Below are 18,176 nucleotides of genomic sequence, written 5' to 3'. Positions count from 1 at the left end.
GACGTTAGATGTTAGCGCGCTCAAATCAAAACATGAACCTTCACCTCACCAGCTGGAAGTCACACATAAAACACAAACCGTAAAAGGAAACAGCAAAGGGATGCTCAAAAAGAAAAAACAGAAACATACGGCGGAGACCTGCCCAAACGTGACTTCCGAGTCCCACTCGACCTGGACCATTGCCCCAAAGCGGCGCCTTACATGAGAATCTCCCTTTGCAGGGAAATCCCCAAATTGGAACTGAGGTTCCCGTAGGGCGTCCGGACGGTCAAAGGTCACGGTGTGCACTCCGGGAGACTCACCGTAGGTGCTGACGGGTGTGTCGAGACTTCCGTTCGCCCTCTTTCTGATCCTCCAATATTCAGTGTTTCCTCGGAGTGGAAGTCCAGGCCGGCTTGGGCAAGAGAAGACAAGGTCCTCAAGGCAAAAGGAGCCTCGGCAGCTGCTAGGTCAGCCTCTCCCCCGTTCTCCGCCGCAGGCTCGGAGTTCCGCAGCCGAGTCGGCGGGCCGGGTGCGATCCGGGCACAGCCCTGCGGCAGGGAGTCCCTGACGACCTGGACTCAGAGATATCCTCCAACCCTCCGCTCTCCCGAAGGAGCCTGGCGTGGAGAGAGATCCCCGAGCTTCCGATCAAGCCGAGGGGCCCTGCGGAGCCGCCTGCCCGCAAGCAGGTCCCGGACGAGCCCCCATTTTGTTGCTGAAATCTCGGCTTCCCTGTACACCGAGGTCGAACAGAAATACGGAGACAGATTTTGGAGGAAGAGAGAGATGGCTTTATTTTTCTGCCAGGCAAAAGGGAAGATACAGCAGGCTAGCGCCTCAAGAACTGTGCCCAACCCCCGCTTCGGGAATCGGAGATTTTGTATGTGGGGCTCGCAGTCCCGGGTATATGATAAAGTAGTGAAGGTCTTGCATTCTTCTTCTTTCAGCATTATTTCAAAACAGTCACAGCTGGCATCAGGCAGCCCCGTAACTGGCTCCGTTTGTCTCTGGGTTATCGGCCTGCGACCTCTTTTCTGAAATGCAAACGCTAGGAGGGGTGATTTGCTACAAGGGAATGCAGGATGTAATTCACATAGTGTTAAATAGGTTAGGTTTGTGAAGTAAAATCTAATTACAGACACTACAGATTAGTAACGGTTTAAAAAAAAAAAAAACGAGGAGTGATTAACTCTTTCAGGCCAGGTGATGTTTCTTCTCTAGCCTGTTCACTGTTCCCTTCATTTTCCTTGTTCTTAGGAGAGGGAAAACTTCATTTCTATTTTTGCTGCAACAGACTCTCTAGTCTGTGCCACTGATATATATGCCTATCCATATGCCAGCACCATACTGTTTTTTGTTTGTTTGTTTTTTACTGAAGCTTTACAGTAACTTTTGAAGTCGGGAAACATAAATCCTCCAACTTTGTTCTTTTTCAAAATTCTTTTGGCTGTTTTTGCCCTCGGGGATAAGCTTGCCAATTTCTGTAAAAAGCTTCTGGGATTTTTGAAAAAGACTGCAGTGACTCTATAGATACTTTGGAGAGAATTGCCGTCTTAATCATATTGCATCGTCCAGTCCATGAACACGAACTCTCTCTCCATTTGCTCAGGTCCTTGCTGGTTTCCCTTGGCAGCATCGTGGTTGTCAGTGTGCAGGTCTTGCACTTACACTATCAGGAGTGCCAGAGAGGCTCAGGGTCGGGAAGCTGGGGTGAGGGGGGATGTACAGGGAGAGGGCACATGCCCTCCTCACAAACACACACTGCAAAGTCACGCCAGGATGAAATACCCCCTTATTATATCCCTGAAGAGCAGAGGGAATTTTTTTAAAAACCTAACTCTAGGAAATGGGGGTTCACCCGCACAGCAATCAGCTCAGCTAAACAGATTGGTGCCCTGAAACAGAAGCCAGGTTGTTTGTTCTGTTGTCTCGAGAGCAATGCCAAACAATGCTGAATCCCGCTCGCCCTCTGGTGGTGATATCGGGCACCACTGTGGCACATGGGACCTGGCTTGGGTGGCTGAGTTTTGGCAGCCGCCACAGGCTTCTGTTCATGCGCCGGAGGGAGGGACTGGGGAAGTGACCACCGACCGCTGCCTTGGGAGGGCGATCAGGTCTCACGCCCTCCACCCCCGCCCCATGCTTCTCCACTCGACCTGGTGGAGTCAGCTTCCACTCACCTTTCTTCCCACACACTCTGAGAACATTGCTAACTGAATTCTACTACGGGACACCACAAGTTTACGGGCAGCGTGTTGACTAAAAGTGTTTACTGAGGGACTTCCCTGGCGGTCCAGTGGTTAAGACTCCGAGCTTCCACTGCGGGGGGAAGAGTTTGATCCCTGGTCGGGGAACTAAGATCCCACAAGCTGCCAGGTGCGGCCAAATAAAATAAAGTATGATACAGATGAACTTATTTACAAAACAGAAGCGGGCTCACAGACATAGAAAACAAACTCATTAAGGTTACCAAAGGGGAAAGGGGTTGGGGAGGGATAAATTAGGAGTTTGGGATTAGCAGATACAAACTACTATGTATAAAATAGATAAACAACAAAGTCCTACTGTATAGCACAGGAAACTATATTCAATACCTTATAATAAACCATAATGGAAAAGAACATGAAAAAGAATACATATATATACATACTAAGTGAAGTAATACATATATATAAAACTGAATCATTCTGCTGTACACCAGAAACTAACACATTGTAAATCAACTATACTTTAATTAAAAAATAAATAACAAAAGTATTCTTCTTTTTTTAAACAACAGCTATTTATTTATTTTTATTTATTTATTTATTTATTTATTTAGCCCTGCCACGCAGCTTTCAGGATCTTAGTTCCCCAACCAGGGATCGAACCCGTGCCTCCTGCAGTGGAAGCACAGAGTCCTGACCACTAGACCTCCAGGGAATTCCCTACTCTTACTTTTTAATGAACCTTATTTTTGAAATTTTTCTTTCACACGAAGCCACAGATACACAAATAGGAAGAACCTTAAACATAAGATATATTTGGCAGCGATTCATAAAACTTTCACTTCACAATAAATTCTAGAAGAAAAATGCTTGAAAATAATTACATTTACACTAAAGTTCTCAATCCCTAAGTGGAGGCCTGGGGGAAGCCCCTCTTCAAGCCCAAATTCTATTCCATGAAAAAAAGAGGAAGTGTTGCCTTGAGATCCCACTGCCCAGGTCTTCCTGGAAATGATTTTAAACTGCTTGGTCTTTGAAACTCTTCAGTTTAAGATGTGCTTCTGTGAAAAGTCACCTGGAGTTGGCACTTCTGTCTTGTCCTTGACCAGAGCTTACCCTGCAGCCACTAGGGGGCGGGAGTGAGGCGTTCAGGGGCTCTTGGGTACCAAGGACGCCTACCTGTGTTCCAGGTGGGTCCACGGTTTTCTGTCATTTTTCCTGCAGTTCTTGACTGCTCTCCTTGCATGTTTTTACTTGGTCAGATGGTTTTTGCTTGTTCCTTTCTATCTCTGCACTTTCTTGTGCCTTTCATTTCCCTCTTCCTTTCTGCATATCTCAGGCCTTGGCTGCTGCACATCCCAGCACTGTGCTTCCCGCTGCCCCTACCCCGTGCACCTCTGCAGGCCCTGCGAGTGCAGCCTTGTGCCTTCTGCACGTGGCCTGACTTTATTTGAGGCCTCGTGGGTGATTCCCTAGCTGAGGCAAAGGCCCATTCTCGGCACATTCAGAAACTAGAGAACCAGTTTGGTACACCACTGATAGGTTGTGAAGGACTTCTCCAATTCCAGGAGACGGGCCAAAAGAGCCTTCTTGACTCAGATGTGATTTTTCTGGAAAGATTTTTATGAATATCTTCCAGGAGTTGGCTTTTGGATGCCAGCCTTGTGGGTTTTTAAAAAGGCAACTCTGGGGCTTCCCTGGTGGCACAGCGGTTAAGAATCCGCCTGCCAATGCAGGGGACACGGGTTTGAGCCCTGGTCCGGGAAGATCCCACGTGCTTTGGAGCAACTAAGCCCGTGCACCACAACTACTGAGCCTGAGCTCTGTAGCCCGTGAGCCTCAACTACTGAAGCCCACACACCTAGAGCCCGTGCTCTGTAACAAAGAGAAGCCACCACAATGAGAAGCCTGTGCACCGCAACAAAGAGTAGCCCCTGCTCGCCGCAACTAGAGAAAGCCCGCGTGCAGCAACGAAGACCCAATGCAGCCAAAAAATAAATAAATTAATTAATTAATTTTTTTTAAAAAAAGGCAACTCTGTTGCTCTGGCCCTCTCTTCACAATCTGGCCATTTTCTGAACACCTGTTGCATTTCTCTTCTTTTTAATATTTATTTATTTATTTGGCTGCGCTGGGTCTTAGTTGCAGCAGGCGGGATCTTCTAGTTGCGGCGTGCAGGATCTTTAGTTGCAGCATGTGGGATCTAGTTCCCTGACCAGGGATTGAAACTGGGCCCCCTGCACTGGGAGCACAGAGCCTTAGTCACTGGACCACCAGGGAAGTCCCAGCACTTGTTGCATTTCTGTACGGATATTTTTAAACTTTGGCTCAGTTCGTGGTTGATTCACTCAATGTCTTAAGGAGAGTGGAGCTCCAAGAATAAAATGGTAGTAAGCACTGGCTGCCTGCGCACATCAAGAAACTGGCCCAGGCCATGGCTCCTCGGGCAGTACTGCCTTTAAGCCGCCCAGTCCTTCTTAACAGATGTTATTTCATGAAAAGCCCTGCCCTCGCCACAGCTTCAAGCCTTAGGCCTCTTCTAAGCCAGAGTCAGAGGTGTTGAGTTCTCAGGCCACGTGGGTCTTCCGGTACGCCCAGCCCTCTTCTTGCATTTTTATTCCAAGACTTGCTTCTCCACTCTCTGGTCCTCTCTGATGAGTAGTGAATGGCCTCAGCTCACTCCTGTCTTTAATTCTGAGGGTCCCCTGATGGTCTCCTTTAGCTGGCGTTTATTCTGCCCTTGTCAGTTGTGGGTGACCTGTGATGGGCTCCTCATCTGATACTTGTTCTGTGTCCCCCACACATTGAGCCGCCTGCAGTGGAGCAGCCTCTCAATCCTGGAGCTCCGCAGTTCCTCAGTGAGCCCCAGGAACCCGATGCTTCCCAAGGACCCAATGCTCCGAGGAGATCAGGGGAGAGAAGAGGCCTAGCAGGAGAACAGCCACTCAGAAACACTTGTGGAGTGGAGACTGGCGCCCCTGTTGGTCTGTTTCTGGTTCCACCTCCCTGAAGCTGCACCCAGATCACAGGACCAGGTGTTTCCATGGTGATGACATACAACACTAAACTCTTGTTTCTGCATCACTTCCAGGTCCCCACACCCCCATCCCTAACTCAATGCTCAGATGTCCAGGTGCAATGAGGCAGAACACAAAGAAGTGGGGTTTCAAGGGTCCTGGAGAAGGGGTGGCCCGGGTACTTTGAACAGGAGGCAGAGCGCTCTGAGGTCAGGGACGATGAGGCTATGGATCAAGCCTGCAGCACCTGAGAGATCAAGGATTTGGGATTTAAGGAGCTTAGACTTGGGAACATGGGTGGGAGACCCATGAGAGGGAGCCCAGAGGTTCATGAAGCCCTAAAAAGCAGAGATCTAGGACCAGCTAGTGGGGAGTCAAGGTGGGAGAGAGAACAGCTTGTCCTAAGGAAGGCCTTCTCCATTGTAGAGCAGTCCTAGAACAGGCCTCCCAGCCACTGGAGATGTGTGAGCAGACTCCTGAGCCCTCCTGCAAGGGAATCGGTCCAGAGGGCTCAGACACTGAGTAGGGTGAGAAAGAGTCTCTTTGTAGCGACTCCCTCCTCTTTTCCCCACTGCCTGCTCCCAGAGGAAATCACTTCCAAGCAGGGCTTTTCCATCCCTGAGCTCTGCCAGGTCACGGTTCATCTCTGAGGTCCTGCCCTCTTCCCCTCATCTCTGTGTCTCCACATGTGTCTCCTGTTTGCAGAGGGGACTCTATCATCTGGTGTCACTTGACACAAGATGTTTGGTCGTGCTTTTCATGGGCCTCGTGGCAACAGTCCTTCCTCACCCATTTGTGTTGCCTTGACTTCTTTTCTCATGTAGTGATCTCCAAAGTGATCCTCTGCTAGATTCTTTTCCTCATCTCATCTTGAAGGTGAGTTTTTCCTGGACCAGATTTGCACAGGACATTTGTGTCAGGGGGAATCAGGGCTGTGAGTGTCAGGGCTGTGTCTTTGGCTTGCATAGATTTTGTGGGGATTCAAGTTTTTGTATGTAAACATGTTTTGCACCTTAAAAGAATAAATGTCACATTATGTGTATGAGAGGTTATAAAGGTAGGGCATAAAGAGCACTAGGAAGCAGGGCCAGTGTACTACTATGTCTCAGTGGGTGAGGTAGACACACCACCATGTTCAGACATCCTCTGTGTGCGCGTAAGCCTGAGTCTGCAACTCAAGGGGGCAAACCATTGGCCCCAGATGTGGCCATAACTCCCTGACCCACCCAGGTGTTCACTTTGATCCTCAGTTTTAATGATTTCCTTGCTTTTCTTCATAGTCTTACTCCCTTCGTGCCATATCCTAGAAGGCCTGGCTTCACATGCCCTGTCCACTCTCTGTCCATGGCCTTGTGCCTGTGTCTTACTCCCAGGAAATTAGGACTCAGCCTCAGCCAAGGGGCCAGTCTCTTCAGACAAGCCTGTTTGGTATATTGTCTTTCTTATGATCAAACACTAAACTCAGAAAAAACCAATGCTGTCAACGTGGTTTTACACCCACACCATCTTGATGCTTCCTGAATAAACAAATGCGCCAGAGGTTTTTGCTCCTTCACCTGTCACCTGACACAGCAGTCACGTGCAAGAGACCCTAGGAATAAGAGGCACGGTGCTATCCTTTACATTTAATTAGCTCCACATTTTTTATTAATGCAACACTGAAGAGCTGACCTGCTGACCTACTTATCCAGCCCGCAGGGCAGGAAAAGCTCTAAAATCTAAAAGTGAAGTTCAACCTTTCGGAGGTTAATTTTGTATATGCAGAATGTGCAGAGTATGAAAAAATGTTACATTAAAAAAACATTTAGAGTCTGTGTGCTTTACAGGGTGAGTCGGAAGGCTGGCTATGTCACGGTGCTCATGCCCCTGGGGTAACCCTGAGAAGTAGTTCTGTATCAAACCTCACGAGAGTTGATTTCTTCTCTTCATCCTGATATTGCTGGTTACCATAATAATTTAACCAGGCCATTCAGTCTTGTCTTCAGCAGACGGCTTCTGCTTTCCTGCCACGCTTGCCTGAAGAACCATTTTAAGTTAAAAGCCAGAAGTTGCACGTCCAACAAAGGACCGTTTCAAAGCCAGGGTGGGAAGGACTGGATTGCATACTCAGCAATTGACACTACAGAAAAGACTCATGGGTACAGGATTCTTAGCATCAGCTAACATCACCCGTAAGACTGTCCCAGGGAACCGAGTGAGGGCTTCTAGGACTCTGAGTTCAGAACAGAAGCAAGCAAATCACCATGACTGTGTGGCTGGGCACTGACCTGTGTTTCGGGAATCCATGGAGGTCGGCATGTTGTTGCATCGTGCGGTGGCCCTGCCTTGTCCTCAGGGTGAGGGGGAACAGAGTCACATCTTCAGGCAACGCGCCCTCACACTGACTGATGAACTCCATCAGTAGACAGCAGCGTGTCTGTGCTCTGGAGGGAAGGAAACAAAGAGAGTGATAGCCCAGAGTGCCTGCCTCCCAGCTCCCACCCCCACGGTGAGACAACGGAGGCCTGGCCCATGCCTGGAAGAGGTCTGCCGCTCCCGCTCCTCTGCTTCCGTCCTGCCTAGAAGGCGGTCTTGTCATCACGAAGAAACCGTACATTTTGAAGCAGTCCCTACTGTGGCCAGCCAGGACAATTCACTTACTCCCGGCCCTCAGCCTGCCCTTTTCCCAGGGCCAGGCAGTGAGGCAGAGAAGGCATTTGAGAGCCAAAAACCAGTGAGGTGGACCTAGGAGCCAGCTGGGATCCAGGCCGCAGAGGCCGAGTGTGTGGAACCTGAGTGAGGACCCCTGAGTTCAGGCCCCAGCTCTGCCACAAGCTGGCTGTGGCCTCGCTGCGTTTCTCTGCTTCCTATCTATAGAATAATGATGAGAGAGCCTCCTCCCTCGGCTTGTTATGAAGCTTAAATGAATTAATATGTTCAGAGAACTTAGAAGAGCACAGCTTCGTGAGTGCCCGTGGTGTTAGCTCTCATTTTCACTCGGAGACCTCGGGGAAGCTCGTTCATTTGAGCTTTGGTGACCGCTGTCCATCTCAGCCCTGACCTGAAGATCAAATGAGATCCTGTGTAAGAGCTTCACCAAGGGCCACTTGACCACACAGGAGCAGGCTCGTGAGGTCACTATGGTACGTTTCCGTAGCTTCCCTAGAACAATGGCGTTCCCTTCCCCCTGCAGCGCTACGCTCCTGCCAGAGCCTCCTTGGGTCCCTCCCTGCTGCAGGACCTGATGTTCCTGTCTCAGTTTTTGCCTCCAGTTCTTCAGGGCAGAATTTCTTCTACCCCAGGAGCAGGGGGGGCGAGCAGACAGCCGTGGGTGAGCTTCACTCCATGTTGTTAGCCCTGAGGGTAAAGTCTGGGCAATGGGACGGAAGTGGGTCCCAGTCCTTGCTCAGAGAGCTATTTGCCTGGCACATTGCTAAGCATTCCTCATAACTGATGCCTGTATTAGAAGTGCTCTAGTGTCTATCATTTGGGAGTTATAAAACAACAATGTCCTCTACTAACATTTACATTTTACTACCCTGTGAAATAACATTTTAGTGAATATCCTTGTCAATAATTCTCTGTGCATGTCCTTGTTTCTCAGAATAAATTTTTAGTAATAGAAGTATTGGGCTAGTGTAATAATTTTAATACATATAGCCAAATAAGACTTCCAAACAGGTTGCTACCAATTTACCCTCTTACCAGCAGCAAATTAGCATTCCTGTTTCCTGAGCCCTTACCAAACGCATATTTCATAGTCTCTATCTCTATATCTCTATATATCATTGCCAGTTTCATAGATGAAAAATTATCTCTGTGAAGTATAAAAGTTCCTATAAAAATACGGTAGCTCTATCTTTTTTATTTTTTCTTTTTAAAATTTATTTATTTAATTTATTTATTATTTTTGGCTGCGTTGGGTCTTCGTTGCTGTGCGCAGGCTTTCTCTAGTTGCAGCGAGCGGGGGCTACTCTTTTTTTTTTTTTGGGTGGGGGGGTTACTCTTCATCGTGGTGCGCGGGCTTCTCATTGCAGTGGCTTCTCCTGTTGCGGAGCACAGGCTCTAGGCCCGCAGGCTCAGTAGTTGTGGCTCGCAGGCTCTAGAGCACAGGCTCAGTAGTTGTGGCACACAGGCTTAGTTGCTCAGCGGCATGTGGGATCTTCCCGGACCAGGGCTTGAACCCATGTCCCCTAAATTGGCAGGCGGATTCTTAACCACTGCACCACCAGGGAAGCCCAGTAGCTCTATTTTTAATGATCCAGCAATCCCATTCCTGGGCATATATATGGAGAAAACCATAATTTGAAAAGATACATGCACCCCAATGTTCATTGCAGCACCATCTACAATAGCCAGGTCATGGAAGTAACCTAAATGTCCATCAACAGAGGAATGGATAAAGATGTGATACATACATACAATGGAATATTACTCAGCCATAAAAAAGAACAAAATAATGCCATTTGCAGAAACATGGATGAAACTAGAGATTATCATACTGAGTGAAATAAGTCAGACAGAGAAAGACAAATATCATATGATATCACTTATGTGTAGAATCTAAAAAAGGGGTACAAATGAACTTATCTACAAAACAGAAATAGAGTCACAGATGTAGAAAACAAAGTAATGATTACTCGGGGGTAAGAGGAGGGAAGGATAAATTGAGAGATTGGGTTTGACATATACACATTACTATATATAAAATAGATAACTAATAAAGACCTACTGTATAGCACAGGGAACTCTACTCTATACTCTGTAATGGCCTATATGGGAAAAGAATCTAAAAAAGAGTGGATATATGTATATGTATAACTGATTCACTTTGCTGTACACCTGAAACTAACACAACACTGTAAATTGGTTGGCTATTGCCAGAATGCTGTGTAACAAACAGCCACAAAGTCTCCATGGCATATAAGACTTTGTTCCACATTCATGCACCCTGGGGTGGCTGGACCTCAGCCAATAGGGTGTGCTCAGGTCTGCTCCCTGGGTCTCTAATTCTCCTGGGACCAACGGGCAATCTGCATACATTCTTCTGCCGGCGTGGCAGAAACACATGAGAAACAAGCTTCTGCTCACATCACAGCCACAGGAGTTTCAAAACAAGTCACCTACCAAGCCCAATGTCAAGGGGCAGAGAGTCCATGCTACTCACCATGATGTCATCTTGGCTGGAGGCCACTACTGCAGTCAAGTGAAGCATCCAGACCAGTAATTCCACCACAGCTGTGAAGCTGAACACTACCTTACATGTTTATTTGTGGTATTTCTTCCTTCAGAGTATTACCTATTTGGGAGTGCCTTGGACCAGGGGTCAGGTTTAGATATAATGATCAGGGAAGGTAAGTCATGCAGCAAAAATGAGCTTGTAAAGCCAGGAGAACTTCAAGGGGCCAGTGTGAGCAGGAACAAGGAAGCGTGGGGTGGGGCAGGGCGTGGGCAGTTCATAGTGATGTGCGCCAAAATGTGGGGAGAGTTGACTGGGATCCAGAGCAGCAACAGGGGGATCCCTTCTTAGGCTCTTGCAGTAGTTCAGAGCAGGAGCATGGAGGCGGAGGGTAGTGATGGGATTTAAATGTAGACTAGGTAGAAAGAAATGGGGGTCAGGCCTGGGCCTCCAGGGCAGGGTACCTCCTTTACTGACATGGGGAATACTGATGAATGATAACGCTTTTTTTTTTTTTTTTCACACACACACACTGTATTTTATTTTTACAAGAGATAAATAGACTGACACCAAGCATTGCACATGGATGACCACAACAAAAGCAACAATGATTGCAATTACCAAACATGAATGATAACGCTTTTTGAGGCGTGATGATCAGTAGTTCTATTTGGAACATGCTCAACTTGAGATAGTTGTTAGACATCCAAGCGTGGATGTATATGAGGTAGTCGGCTGCTTAGCCTTGTGTCCAGAAAAACGGACTGGAGACAGTGGTTTGGAGAGTCAGCACACAGAATTTAAAGCCATACCTTCACTTACAGGGATAAAGAGAAAAAGAGGAAGCGTCCAAGGGCTGAGCCAATGGCACTGCCATCACCCCAGGTGGAGGTGAGATTCGGGAGGGGGGGCCTCTTGAGAAAGGACCAAGGAATGTCACCTCAACACACGTGGGGAAAGGGTGATAAATGGAATATTGCCTGCCACATCAGTAAACAAAGGATGTCACAGTCATCAGCGATTGCAGCCCTCCAGCGTGAGCACGTGAGCCCTGAGGAAACTCGGGAAGGAAAGAACACCTGCCACCTGGCAGCCATCAGACTGCAGCCACTCCCTACGGTGAGCCCTGAGGGAACCGAGGATATGAAAACACAGGATCCTGGCCCCAGACAGCTGAAGTGCATGTCAAAGATATGACTGCAGTGAGCCCAGACTCTCGCATCTTCCCATACCTAGAGAAGCACGAAATTCCTCAACTTGACATATCTGGGTTTCTTTAATTAACAATCCTCTTTTGACGTTCAGACTACCTGCCCTTTGTTGCAAAACTCATATATAACCTGCCCCCGCCTCCTCGGAGCAGTTCTCTCAGGGTGACTTGAGATGCTGCCTCCCCGGCTTGAAGCCCTAAAAATTCCCGCCGAATAAAACATAACTCTCAACTTTTAGGTGGTGAATACTTTTTTAGTCGACAACGGCTTCAAGGAAGAGGGAAGGTGAGGTAAACTGGAAAGCTTGGCGATGTGGTGAGAGGGAGAGGGCTGAAACGGGGATTACTGGTGCTGGGCTTGGCTAGTTCAGCCTCTTAACCGCTGTAAGCAAGGCTCCAAGACCCCTCCTCCAAGAGGCTCTTGCTTCCCCTCATGGTCATGGATGGCGCCACAGCTCCTCGCATCATTTAACGAGGACAAAACTCTCCCCAACACCCCAGTCCCAAATCTCTGGTCCTATGGTCAGAACTGGGCCAGGCTGCCCCCGTCCCTGACAAAGGGAAAGGCCCTCAGGAGGCTCCGTTCTCCGTGCACTTTGCTCAGAGAGCCCAACCAACGTTATTACAGCTTTGTTTTGGGGGACAAGGAGAGGCCAGGGTACCTATGAGAAGCTGACTGAACCAGAAGACACATGAGGCGGCGCCAAAATTTTCACAAACCAACAAGGAGGGGTGCGGGGGAGGGACGGGGCGCTTTGAAGAATCTGTCTTCCCACAGTCTCAGCCCCTCACCTGCTCCTAGTGTACCTGTGCCGGTCTCCCTGCGTGAGGTGGCCAGGAAAGTCCGGCTCTCTCCACCCAGGCCGCTTAATGTCGCGATGGGAACACCGTGGGCGGGGCTGCGAAGCGGTTATTGCGACGCTCCAGGATCGGAGCCTCGGATTGGCTGGTAGGGCGGGGCCAGCTGGGAGGGCTGGGCCTGAGAGGCCTGGAGGTGCCAGGTGGGCGGTGGCCAGGAAGGGACCTGTGGATCTAAGGCTCAGGTAAAAACCTCATTGCTGGGGCCTTGCAAAGATAGAGGAAGATGAGACTTCCCTGGTGGCGCAGTGGTTAAGAATCCATCTGCCAATGCAGGGGACACAGGTTCAAGCACTGGTCCGGGAAGACCCTACAGGCCTCTAAGCCCCTGTGCCTAGAGCCCGTGCTCCGCAATAAGAGAAGCCACAGCTATGAGAAGCCCGCGCACCGCAACTAGAGAAAGCCCGGGTGCAGCAAAGAAGACCCAACGCAGCCAAAAAAAAAAACAAAAAAAAAATGATAGAGGAAGATGTATGTCCCTTCTTGCCACTTTATGGGGGCTGCACAGGGACTGAACAAAAATATCCTCCTGCTGGCCACTCCCGATCCGCCCACACTCCACAAAGAAACTTTTTCTGTAGAACCCATGAAACAACGAGAAGCAGAGAGCCAAAGACAACCGCGGATATTGTTCATCTTTCTCTCAGCCTTCCCTAAAAGGACCAACAGCTGTTTGCCAGCGTCAGTACTGTGCATTAGAGAGAGATAATCATACTTTTCAGGGATTACCGGACACTGGCTCTGAACTAATTTCTGAAGACTCACCATTCAGAGAGTAGGGGCTAATGGAGCACAGGTGATCCATGAAGATTTAGCTCAGGTCCACTCACAGAGGGTCCCTGATGCCACCCTATGGTTATTTGCCCAGTTTCAGAATTGGAATAGACATACTCAGCAACTGACAGAATCCTCACATTGGTTCCCTGATCTGTGGAGTGAGGACTGTTATGGTAGGAAAGGCCAAGTGGAAGCTACTAGAACTGCCTCTACCTAGGAGAACAGTAAACCAGAAATACTGTGTTCCCGGAAGGACGGACTTGAAGGATGCTGGAGTGATGATTCCCACCCACAGACCCATTCAACTCACTCATTTGGCCTATGCAAAAGACAGGTGGACCCTGGAGAATGATAGTGAACTTGGTTGTTCATTTTTTCCTGGAGGGAGAAATGGCCAGAGGTATGAGTCTGCTGATTCATGGGCCATGGCCAATGTTTGGTTGAATGCTCAAGGGTTTAGAAGGAACACAATTGGAATATTGGTGACAGTGAAGTTTGGGGAAGAGGTATGTGGATAGACTTCTCTGAACAGGCAAAATAACCCACATTTGTGTCCTGTGTGAATGCTCACCAAAGGGTGACCTCAGCAGAGGAGAATTTTAATAATCAAGGGGATAGGATGATCCCTTCTGTGGTCACCATTCAGCCTCTTTCCTCAGCCACCCCTGTCATCACCCATTAGGCTCATAAGCAAAGTGGCCACAGTGGCAGGGATGGAGGTTACATATGGGCTGAGCATCGTAGACGTCCACTCACCAAGGCCAACCTGGCTACGGCCACTGGTGAGCACCCAACTTGCCAGCAGCAGAGACCAATACTGATTCCCCAATATGGCACCATTCCCCAAGCTGATTATGTTGGACAGCTTCCATCATGGAAGGAATAGCACTTTGATCTTACTGGAATAGACACTTTGTCTGGATATGGACTCTCCTTTCCAAAGAGGGTTCTAGCTGTTCCACTGTGGTAGTTGAAAGATGGCCATGAATTCTTCGGAACTTCTCCCATACTGAAGTGGGGTCTGTGTGCCCTGCCCTTAAATCTGGGCAGGCTCTTTAACTGTTTTGACTAATAGAATACAGAGGAAGTGATGCTAGGCCAACTTGGGTCTCAGGGTTTTATAAGCTTCCACTTTATGTCTCTCAGAACACTCAGCCTTGGGGTTCTCAGCTGCCAGGTAAGAATTCTTACTACCCTTCTGGAGACACCATGTTGAGAGGCCCTGAAACCTCACAGAGAGGGAACTCACTGAGACCAGCTTCTGGCCTTCTCCACCAGAGCACCAGGCATGTGAATGAAGCCATCATGAGCCCTCCAGACCACCCCAGCCACGAGCTGAAAACTGAGTAACCCCAATGCACACTCACGGAGCAAGAGAAGTGGCCACCCTGGGAGTTCTCTGGCGGTCCAGTGGTTAGGACTTGGCCCTTTCACTCACAAGGCCCAGGTTCGATCCCTGCTCAGGGAAGTAAGATTCCACAAGCTGTGCGTCACAACCAAAAAAAAAAAAGAGAGAGAGAGAGAGAGAAGTGGTCACCTGATGATCAAAGATGCCACTACGGATAACCAAAACAAACAGATTCTATGTTCACCACTGGCAGCAGAGTTGGAGATGGGGCTGCATTTTCCACGGTGCTGGGCTGGCAGAGGGAGAACTCAGCTCATGGGCAGAGGGCCTGCGATAGGAATAGAGTCTTCCTTTGTCCTCATTCATGGCTGGAAACACAGATGAAAGAGAAGGTTTGTGCCCTCAAGAGCTCACATAAAAATAGCTGACACTGATTACCACCTACCACCCATCACAAGTTCTTTAAACCTTCCTCCAAACACTGTGATGTGAGTAGCATTGTGAGCAGATGGGGAAAACAAGGCCCAGAAACATTAATTTACGCAAGGACACAGGTATTGATTGAACCAGAATTCAAACCCAACAGACAACCTGGCTCCAGAGTGCCCCCTCTCACCCTTCAGGCTTCACCAGCTTTAGCTGGGGATGAGGCCTGAAAAGGAAGGGACTGGGCGGGATGGGAAGGATTCAGGTGGGTTGACACGGAATGGAGAGAAAAGATGCTCATAAACAGATGGAAAGGCTGGCTGGAGAAAGTGGGAGAATCTAGCAAGGGAAGGGTTAGCATGGAATAGGAAGAGACAGGGGAAGGACAACCAATTTGAAATCAGACTGAACAGAGTATGGAGGCCCAGGAGGAAGGAAGGGCTATGTAGCTAGCAGAGAGATGTGGGAAGAGAGAAAAGGCCCTGACTCAGGGGCACCAAGCATAGTGAGCTGGCGTTCCTTGGGCTCAGGTTGGCTCCAGCCCCTCTGGGCACTCAGGCTCCTCAGATGGTGACTCCTCTCCCTGCCTGTTGGCCTCTTGTCTTAAAGAATCCAAAGTCAATAGGGGGGACTTCCCTGGTGGCACAGTGGTTGAGAGTCGCCTGCCAATGCAGGGGACACAGGTTCGATCCCTGGTCCGGGAAGATCTCACATGCTGCAGAGCAACAAAGACCATGCGCCACAACTACTGAGCCTGCGCTCTAGAGCCCGTGAGCCACAACTACTGAAGCCTGCATTCCTAGAGCCCATGTTCTGCAACAAGAGAAGCCACCACAATGAGAAGCCCATGCACCGCAACGAAGAGTAGCCTCCGCTCACCACAACTAGAGAAAGCCCATGCACAGCAACAAAGACCCAACGCAGACAAAAATAAATATAAAAATAAATACATCTTAAAAAAAAAAAATCCACGCTTCCACTGCAGAGGGTGAGGGTTCGATCCCTAGTCGGGGAACTAAGATCCCTCATGCCACACAGCGTGGCCAAAAAAAAAAAGACAAAAGACTGACCATGCTAGTCTTGGCAAGGATGTGGAGAAATTGTAATGTTATATGCTACTGGTGGAAGGTAAAATGGTGCAACCACTTTGGAAAACATCTTGGTGGGTTTTTATGAAGTTAATCATACAGATTAACTTCATCATACTCAGAGGGCAGACAGCAGAAGCAAGAAGAACTACAATCCTGCAGCCTGAGGAACAAAAACCACATTCACAGAAAGATAGACAAGATGAAAAGGCAGAGGGCTATGTACCAGATGAAGGAACAAGATAAAACCCCAGAAAAACAACTAAATGAAGTGGAGATAGGAAACCTTCCAGAAAAAGAATTCAGAATAATGACAGTGAAGATGATCCAGGACCTCAGAAAAAGAATGGAGGCAAAGATCGAGAGGATGCAAGAAATGTTTAACAAAGATCTAGAAGAATTAAAGAACAAACAAACAGAGATAAACAACACAATAACTGAAGTGAAAAATACACTAGAAGGAATCAATACCAGAATAAATGAGGCAGAAGAACGGATAAGTGACCTGGAAGACAGAATGGTGGAATTCACTGCTGCAGACAGAATAAAGAAAAAAGAATGAAAAGAAATGAAGACACCCTAAGAGACCACTGGGACAACATTAAACGCAACAACATTCACATTATAGGGGTCCCAGAAGGAGAAGAGAGAGAGAAAGGACCTGAGAAAATAGTTGAAGAGATTATAGTCAAAAACTTCCCTAACGTGGGAAAGGAAATAGCCATCCAAGTCCAGGAAGTGCAGAGAGTCCCATACAGGATAAACTCAAGGAGAAACATGCGAGACACATAGTAATCAAATTGGCAAAAAATAAAGACAAAGAAAAATTATTGAAAGCAGCAAGGGAAAAACAACAAATAATATACAAGGGAACTCTCATAAGGTTAACAGCTGATTTCTCAGCAGAAACTCTGCAAGCCAGAAGGGAGTGGCATGATATACTTAAAGTGATGAAAGGGAAGAACCTACAACCAAGATTACTCTACCCGGCAAGGATCTCATTTAGATTTGATGGAGAAATCAAAAGCTTTACAGACAAGCAAAAGCTAAGAGAATTCAGCACCACCAAACCAGCTCTACAACAAATGCTAAAGGAACTTCTCTAAGTGGGAAACACAAGAGAAGAAAAGGACCTCCAAAAACAAAGCCAAAACAATTAAGAAAATGGTCATAGGAACATACATATTGATAATTACCTTAAACGTGAATGGTTTAAATGCTCCACCAAAAGACACAGGCTTGCTGAATGGATACAAAAACAAGACCTATCTATATGCTGTCTACAAGAGACCCACTTCAGACCTCGGGACACATTCAGACTGAAAGTGAGGGGATGGAAAAAGATATTCCATGCAAATGGAAATCAAAAGAAAGCTGGAGTAGCAATACTAATATCAGATAAAATAGACTTTAAAACAAAGAATGTTACAAGAGACAAGGAAGGACACTACATAATGATCAACGGATCAATCCAAGAAGAAGATATAACAATTATAAATATATATGCACCCAACATAGGGGCACCTCAATACATAAGGCAACTGTTAACAGCTATAAAAGAGAAAATCAACAGTAACACAATAATAGTTGGGGGACTTTAACACCTCACTTACACCAGTGGAGATCATCCAAACAGAAAATTAATAAGGAAACACAAGCTTTAAATGACACAATAGACCAGAGAGATTTAATTGATATTTAAAGGACATTCCATCCAAAAACAGCAGATTACACTTTCTTCTCAAGTGCGCATGGAACATTCTCCAGGATAGATCACATCTTGGGTCACAGATCAAGCCTCAGTAAATTTAAGAAAATTGAAATCATATCAAGCATCTTTTCTGACCACAATGCTATGAGATTAGGAATCAGTTACAGGGGAAAAAACGTAAAAAACACAAACACATGGAGGCTAAACAATACATTACTAAATAACCAAGAGATGACTGAAGAAATCAAAGAGGAAACCAAAAAATACCTAGAGACAAATGATGATGAAAACACAATGATCCAAAACCTATGGGATGCAGCAAAAGCAGTTCTAAGAGGGAAGTTTACAGCTATACAACCCTACCTCAAGAAACAAGAAAAATCTCATATAAACA

The sequence above is a fragment of the Balaenoptera musculus genome, chromosome 16 (assembly GCF_009873245.2).
Source record: "Balaenoptera musculus isolate JJ_BM4_2016_0621 chromosome 16, mBalMus1.pri.v3, whole genome shotgun sequence".
Taxonomy (NCBI): domain Eukaryota; kingdom Metazoa; phylum Chordata; class Mammalia; order Artiodactyla; family Balaenopteridae; genus Balaenoptera; species Balaenoptera musculus.
This window is presented reverse-complemented; position numbering follows the sequence as displayed.